General features: G+C 39.8%; 1 pseudogene; it reads right to left on the bottom strand.

Moving 5' to 3' along the window:
• Window positions 1–3406: 3406 nt before the first annotated feature.
• LOC106144009 lies at window positions 3407–8611 on the bottom strand (annotated as a pseudogene).
• Window positions 8612–8850: the final 239 nt, after the last annotated feature.

Here is an 8850-nt window from a genome sequence, read left to right as displayed (position 1 = left end):
AGTGAAGGGAAAGAAGAAAGAGATGAGGAGGGTGTGCCCTTTTTGTTCTTACTCCTGTGATAACAGACCTTGAGAAAAGCAACCTAAGGAAGGAAGGCTATATTTGGCTCACAATTCCATATTATGGCCCATCATTGCAGTCAAAACAATCTGGCAGGTACTTAAAGCAACTTAGACTGAAGTACATTGCATACAGGCTCAAAAGCAGAGGACAATGAATTCATACATTCAGGCCTGTGTTCAGATCACCTTCTCCACTCTTACACAGTTCTAAATCCTTTTTCTAGAGAATGATGCCATCCCAAATAACCAGGTGTTTCTACCATAATTAAACAAGATAATCTCTCATAGACAAGTCCACGGGCAAACCCTCTACCCAGCACTGGGACTTTATCATCAGTTTGTGGAGAACAACCAATAGTCTTGAAAATAGACTGGATTGTTTGGGGGTTCCTGTGAGGGCACTTTGGCCAACATCTTAAATAGGTATAACCCAAGTCCTGTACAGGAAGCCACATTTGGTGACCAGAGATGGTCAATGCTGAAGACAAGTCATTGAACATGAAGAAGTCAAGCTGGTAACTCCACAGACCTTCACCCCTGTGTGCAAGCATCTTTGGTATAGGATGGTACTCTGCATACTACCAAAGAAAAAATGTAAACCCCAACCCAACCACAAACTCTTTGATTTACAACAGTGTCCTGCCTGCAAGTTATACTAGGGTAATTGTGGGATAAAACTCTGGGAATTATCAACCAATATCTTATTTGACTTAAGACCCACTCATCGAGATGGAACCATACCTGACACTCTTTAGGTGACCAAAAACCTGAAACAAGATAAACCAGGGACATAGGGGAAAGCTAAATACTACTTATCTTCTTTTAAAAGTAGCAATAAATTGACACTTAATGACATTCTAACATTTTGCTATGTTCATTGATGAGGGCCTTGTTCAGCCATCAACAGAAAAGCTTCCTCCTGAAACAGTTGGGAACAAATACAGAAACCCAAAGCCAGTCATTAACATTAAGCCCTAAATGCTTTGTCCCCATCAAATTCCTTCCCTCAGTGTTTAGAGAGCCTCAGAGAAGAGAAGGCCAAAAGGGCATAAGAGCCAGAGGGAATGGAGGACACCAAGAAGACAAGGCCCTCTAAATCAACATGATCGATGCACATAAGAACTTACTCAGACCAAGGTGCACAGAGCCTGCAGGTGTCTGCAACAAATGGGGTCCTAGAGCTGAGAAGAGAAATGGACACATACCCCTGTCCTTAACCCACTTGCAAATGTAAATTTAGTTTACTCCAAGGGAGTCTCTCTGAGGAAACACACTACTCTGCACACCCGGCACTGGATGGCAAGCAGAAAAGGAGCATCTTTGGTGGTTCCTTGTCTCAAAATGTCATGTCAAGACTTTTCCTGTTTTAGTGTTTGTTTGCTTGCTTGCTTGCTTGCTTGATTGATTGATTGATTATCTTATTATTTTTATTTACAAATTATTTGTTTATTTATTTTACATCCCAGCCAAAGTTCCCCCTCCCTCCTCTCCTCCCAGTCCCTCTCTGTACCTTTCCTATGCACCCTCATCCATGCTTCCTTCATTTCTCTTCAAAAAAAGGCAAGCCTCCCATGAATATCAACAAAATACAGCATCTCAAGTTGAGCTAGGATTACCCTCCTCTTGTATTAAAGCTTGGCAAGGCAACCCAGTATTAGGAATAGTGTCCCAAAGGCCAGAAAAAGAGTTAAACACAGCATCTGTTCCCACTGTTAGGAGTGCTATAAGAAGATCAAGCAACACAACTGTCCCATATATGCAGAGGGCCTAGGTCTATCCCATGCAGGCTCCCTGGTTGGACTTTGTGAGTTCCTATGAGCCTCAGTTAGTGGATTCTGTGGATTGTCTTATGATGTCTTGACCCTGCTGGTGCCTACAATCCTTTCTCTCTCTACTCAGCAGGATTCCCTGAGTTCAGCCTAATGTTTGGGTCTCTGGTCTCTGATTCCATCAGTTGCTAGATGAAGACTCTCTGATGATGACAATTGGGCTAAGTACCAATCTATGAGTATATAAAATACCATTGTGCATCATTACTCTTGGGTCTGGAACTCAAACAAATGTTGAGGATATGGCCACTAAAGTTAGATGAGCAGAGACAACTTTATTCCATCACAGTGGGATATCAGAATTTCTAACTAGTTAGGGCCAGAGGCAGGTTGGGTTCTGACACCATGACCCTGAACAGAGGGAGTAGTTTTTTTTTTTTAAACAAAATCCACCAAGGCAGTCAGAGGTGATATTAGAGAAGAACTTTATAATTTGAGGTTAAGGCTTGAATGATGGTAAATTTAATGAATTTACAATTTTTGATAATATTTTGCAATTAGTAATACAGTTTGTTATAACAAGGTGTTTGTACAGGCTTAAGAGGGGACTCATAAAGGTTTGTCTATACAAGTCTGTGGTTATCTTAACATAGCTCTTAACACAGCTGGGCTTTGTCTTAATCTTTAACCAATTGTTCTTTTCATAACAACAGAGAATATGGGGCAAGGGTCATGCAACAGAAGAACTGGGGTAGGTGGCTAATGGTTTTTTAATTATTGTAGACTACATTTCCCCCTGGAGTCTGTAACAAAATCAAACCCTTGAATCATCATCTGTATATAAATCTTTATATATTGGGTTTTTAAGGGTTTGGATATTTACACGTGAGCGTTGTGAGCAAAAGACCAAGAGTTTCACTGAAGAAATGCAGTCTCTCATAAATCTAATCAGCACATTAATCGTACATGGACCAGCCATTAAGAGTGTCAAAAGAATAAGCAATGGTCCAGCAACAGAGGACCATAGAGTTGTTAGGCAAGGGGTTTATGGAACTTATGGAACCAGGAAGATGATTGTGTTCTCTTTCTCTCTCTGTCTTTTGAGGAGGCTTGCTTTAAGTTCTTGAATAGTGTTTCTAACAACGAGTAGGTGGTTAGCATAAATACAATAGGATTCACACAAGGCAGCTTATAGTCCCCCTTTGAGGTGGTTTGAGATGTAAGGGGTGATCCATGCCTTGATTCCTGTCAATCTTAACAGCATCCGAAGTAGTCATGAATACACAAACGAGGTCAACCTGGCTTTTGTCTGTGTGGCTTGGCAGGTAGCAACTCTTTTTTTTTTTTTACAGCATAAATTGTAGAATTTATTGGCATGGAATTGCAGATGACTTTTAGCAGTCATATACCAACAAAGCAAAAAGCAAGTGCATGTGGTAAAAATACTCCCACAAAACTAAGACACTCCCACAAAGGTAGTCTCATAAACTGTCCAGAGGCTAACAACAACTAACACAAACCCAGAGCCTATTTCACAACACCATGACAGATGGGAGCAGAACTTCCAACCACCATTATTTCTGTCTATATAACTTTACCGCTTTTGTTATAAACTGAGTTTTGCTCACCAACTCCGTTCTAAGGATGAGTGTGTAGGAGAGAATCACCAAAGCCAAAGTTACTATGAGAGTGAACACTGCTAAGAAAAATGCCGTCAGCACTGGAATCTCTGTATCTGTGCAAGCGACCTGCAGCATGCAAGAAGAGTCTCAGGTGAAGTGATTAATGATGTAAGAGTCACAGAATTCCAGCTGGAGGTCCTATGATCACTGAGGAAATCAGCTGACCAGGAGGCAATTACGAGTCAACTGCAGACTTTGTTGCTAATGGTAGTTGTATGGTTCAGAGGCTTGCAGATGGCCACATAATGATCATAGGACACTGCAGCCTGTAGAAAAAACTCTGTCACTTCCAGAAGGATCAAAAAACTGCTTGTGCCCTGTAAGCATTATAGGAAATAGCTGTGTTCCCTGTAGCAATGCTGGTTAGAAATCTTGGAATGCAGACTGTTGTAAATGAGATTTCTAAGAAAGAGAAATTTCTGAGAAAGAAATACATGAGAGTTTTCAGTGAACATTTGACAGTGTCAGTGTAATGATGGTCATATTTCCACTTACAATCTGTAGGTGTGTTACCAGGAAAAAGGAGAATATCACAACTGATAACTCTCAATCATCATGATCATTATCCCCAACTGTGCCCAACTGCCCTGAGGACAGGGGTAGCAACTCTTAAATGTGTCTCAGGAACAGAAAAATACTGTCCTGGACTGTCTGGAGAGCACGCAGACTTAAGAAACTTATTGCCCATCAGTATGTATAGGGCAGAATGATCTAGAAAGATGAGAAAATAAGATGGCAGGACCTCCTTTCTTAGAAAAGTAAGCACATGCAGAGACACTGTGGTGTCATATAACCAAGGAACAATAGGATGCCAGGACTGGACATACAGACAAATTAAGATATAAAATCTGAACATTGTATTATGTGAATAAAACTGCAGCAGCTTTGGCCTGAGAATTTTTCTTGGGCACTCTGACCATTAAGAGTTAATAATACACTGCTTGGGTCATTGCACTATGCTCAGGCTGTGTTGGAAATTTGGTTTTGGTCTAGTGTCCTTGAAATTCCAGAGCTAGCATCCTAAGAATAGGCTGTCGTGTGCCTCTAGATTCTTAAAAATTGTATTATGGAGTTAATAAGTAAGAATGATCAAAAATGATAACTCTTTATCAATAATATTAAAACATGAGGGAAACTTATTGGAAATAACAACTCTGTTCTGTCATGGTTTTTAATAATGACTGAAAGATTAGTAAAAGGAAGTGAAACAAATGTCCAAAAACAAAAATTATATAATCTATGTTTTGGAACAACATAAATGTATCCCTGCTTACTAAATTCTGTATAAACAAAGAAGCACTCTGGCTGCCTGTCAGTCAGGCTCCATGATTCTCCCGACCACCACTGTCTGGCTCCCTCCCTCCCTCACCAACTCCTTACATCCCCGGCTGAGACCTGCATCTCTGCCAGGGATGTGCTTCACCTTTGTGCATCTCTCCTAAAGCAAAGCTAAGAAGGGTCCCATGTTGGATTCCTCCCATCACTGCTTTTGTATCCACCCAGCTTCAGATCCTTCCCTCATCCGGCACTGAATTCAGGTACGTATTTATAACCAAGATGGCCGTGGTCCTGTTGAGATGGCTTCCTAGAAATATCTATAGGAAACTGTCATTGAATTTTCCAAGTGGCCAATATGCGATTGCAAAGTAGGGTGAGTGCCTTTGTACTTACTTTGCTGAACTTCCTTTGTTGACCTAATTTTAAAAGACACTTGAGCCATATTCTGTTTGTCATACAGACCAATACTACATAATGGAAATGGAAATGACACAAAGGCTTGAAAATCAAAGGTGGTGATTGCCAGTGCCTGTCCTGAAAGCTGTCTACAACATTCTTCTGCTGTTGACCCAGGGCTCTAGGATGTTGCCCAGAATAGCCCTAAAAATGAGCACAAGCCTTTCACTACAGGTTTAGCTTACTATACCTAGTTTACAGAATTATTTTTACTTCACCTTTCTTTCTTGTTCATCAGCCTTTAATAATAATTTTTCTTTTTATTTTATTGAAAATAGATTTTTATATATTTATTTATTTATTATGTATATAATATTCTGTTTGTGTGTATGCCTGCAGGCCAGAAAAGGGCACCAGACTTCATAACAGATGGTTGTGAGCCACCATGTGGTTGCTGGGAATTGAACTCAGGACTTTTGGAAGAGCAGGCAATGCTCTTAACCTCTGAGCCATCTCTCCACCCCCTTGAAAATAGATTTTTATACAATATTTTCTGATTATGGTTTCCCATCCCCCCTTCTCCTCCCAGTTCCTCTCCACTCAACATACAGATCTACATCCTTTATGTCTCTTGTTAGAAAATAAACAGGTATCTAAGGAATAATAATAAAATCAAATATAAGAAGATAAATCCAAAACAAGCAAATCAGAATATGACAAAACGATCAAATGAAAAACAGCCAAAGGAAAGGCATAAGAAACTGAGAAGCATCTGTAAGGCAAAATATACGATCAACAAGACAACATGGCAGCCTACAGTAGGAGAAAAGATCTTCATCAACCCCATATCTGACAGAGGACTGATCTACAAAATATACAAAGCACTCAAGACACTAGATATCAAAATATTGAATAATCCAATTTAAAAATGAGGTACAGATCTAAACAGAATTCTCAACAGAGAAATCTCAAATGACTGAAAGACAGTTAAGGAAATGTACAACATCCTTAACCTTCAGGGAAATGCAAATCAAGACAACTCTGAGATACCATCTTACACCATTTAGAATGGCTAAGATCAAAAACACCAAAGATGGCTTATGCTGGAGATGATGCAGAGTAAGGGGAAGACTCCTCCAGTGCTGTTGGCAGTGCAAATTTGTATGGGCACTTTGGAAATCGGTATGGCAGTTTCTCAGAAAATAGGGAATCAATCTACCTCAAGACCCATCAATACCACTCTTTGGCATATACCCAAAGGATGCACATTCACACCACAAGGACATTTGTTTAACAATGCTCATAGTAGCAATATTCATAATAGCCAGAACCTGTAAAACAATCTAGATACCACTCAACCAAAGAAGAGACAGAGAAAATGTGGTACATTTACACAATGGAGTACTACTCAGCAGTGAAAAATGATGACATCTTGAAATTTGCAGGCAGATGAATGGAACTAGAAAAAAAACTTCCTGAAAGAGGCAACCTAGATCCAGAAAAACAAACAGTGTCTGTTCATTCATAAGTGGATATTAGACATAAAGCAAAGGATAACCAGCCTACAGTCCACGCCCCCAGAAAAGCTAGGAAGACAAGGAGAGAGACATACATGATCCCCCTAGAGGAGGCAATCAAGTCAGTTCTAGCTCAGAGTCCTTTGGACCCGTTTCTGAAGTGCATATTGTCTTCAGCAATATGTATGGTCTTACCCTTCACCTTCAGTTCTCAAACAAGGGGGTTATGTTTTGAGAGTCTCCTAGACAGTGCTGTCCAGCAGCTCAAAAGAGAGCTTCTCATGCCTGGCATTGTGGGTTTTGTTAGATGGTCCTTAGCTCTTTAATAATTGAAAACAATTCTTAAATAAAGATGTGGCTGCTCTTCTAAAAGCTTATTAATAGCAATACATACAGAGAAGAGAATTTTTGCTGATGATATTTTAAAACAAGGAGGATACTTCTGCAGAATTTATCACTGAACTATCTGTCAGATTTTTAAGGAGAAACCCAATCTTCTTTCAAAACATGTCTAAGCACCTTTTGCCTTAAGATATTCTGGAGAAACAGTGTGCTAATGAAGGCCTTATCCTTCATGGTTTCAGTGTAGCATATCACACCCTTGTGAGGTCATTACAGATTTTGTTGGTTTTTTGTTTTTAATTTTGTTGGGTTTTGGAAATTTCATAGATAAATATTGTACTGACATAATTTTCCCCTCCAACTCCTCCCACCCCAACCTTACCTCCCCTTCCCTGTTCCTTCTCAACTTTATGGGCTCTTTAACCAATAGAGGATTCAAATTTTAAAGCAGTATCTGGACAGAAATGAAAACCCATCACTATCAAGAAAATGATTGTAAAATGAAGCAGAGTGGAGAGATGCCAAACTCTTCAGAAAGATTTGGTGTAGATATGGCAGCACCTACAACTCCTCAGTCATGCCAAAAGCTCCTCCGAAATAAGAGTGTGCTTTGCAGACCCTCTCTATTAAACAGCTGCCCTGAAATAATCTTAAACATGAGCACCCACCCAATAGCCTTGTGTTGAGTCCAAGCTTGAGAAGGACTTAAAATGAATAATAGAAGTGTGCATGAGTCTTAGGCCTATAATGTGATGCATAAAACACAGATGCATAATCTGGTAGGGAAAATGCAGTTGTGTGTTGCTCTGATGTGGGGATATGGACTGAAAACTGTATTATTGTGGTGTAGAAGTTCCTTCTGTTTGTGTGTTGTTTTCATTGAATAATGAATAAAGAAACTGCCTTGGCTGTTACATTATTGGGTGATTTCATCATGAGTTAATTTCACCTCTATGCAATTAGCTCCTTAAGCTAAACCTAGATGATGAAGTTTATGGCATATTGGGGCTACATGATATAATAGATAATACAGCCTACTGCTCCTAAGATTGTACTGCACAGCACTTGATCCATTAAGTCAACTAGAGAAAACAAGACTTAATTAAGAGATGTGGAACTTGGCTATAGTTCCATGATATAGTACCTACTTAGTATATGTGAGGTCCTGAGCTTAATTTCCCAGGACCTCGAAAGAAAAACAAATGCAGTATGAGGTAGTAGAAGGCTAGTGGCGATAACACAGCAAGCTTGTTATTATAAGCAAAAGGAAAAGGTTCTTAAATAAAGCGAGACAGTATTTTGTCACTATCAAATATCATAAGTTGTGCAATTCCCATAAACTATACTTTTATACCACTGGCAGAAGAGTCAGGTTATCCACACTGTCATCACCACAGACACATGAGTAACACAGTGCTCTGTGATGTTGCACCAACTACGGCTTCCCTAATCAGTAGGATTATTTTAGCTCTACTACCAGCTGTGAAGTCAGCGGCAGAAGTGCAGTCCAGGCTGAAAAAAATGTCATCATTTGGAGCTTGAATTTTGACACCGCCACTGCCATCTTAGATTTAAAATATCAGATAAATACTTAATAAAAAGATAGCTCTGGTAGTCCACCTTTGTGTAGACTGAAAATACAGTAAAGAGCTGATGCAAGGCCAGGCGTCCTTAGGGGTTGGAGAACTCTGAGTGTGAATCCAAGAGCCTTAATAAGCCCTCTTGTCAGAAGGGCCGAATCTTCATCTAAGACGGAGAAACATGTTGCCATCAATGATGGCAGTGTCCTTGATTATCCCCTTT

This window comes from Microtus ochrogaster, chromosome 19 (genome assembly GCF_000317375.1).
Source record: "Microtus ochrogaster isolate Prairie Vole_2 chromosome 19, MicOch1.0, whole genome shotgun sequence".
Taxonomy (NCBI): Eukaryota; Metazoa; Chordata; class Mammalia; order Rodentia; family Cricetidae; genus Microtus; species Microtus ochrogaster.
The sequence above is the reverse complement of the archived record's forward strand: the minus strand, read 5'-3'. Positions and strand labels throughout refer to the sequence as shown.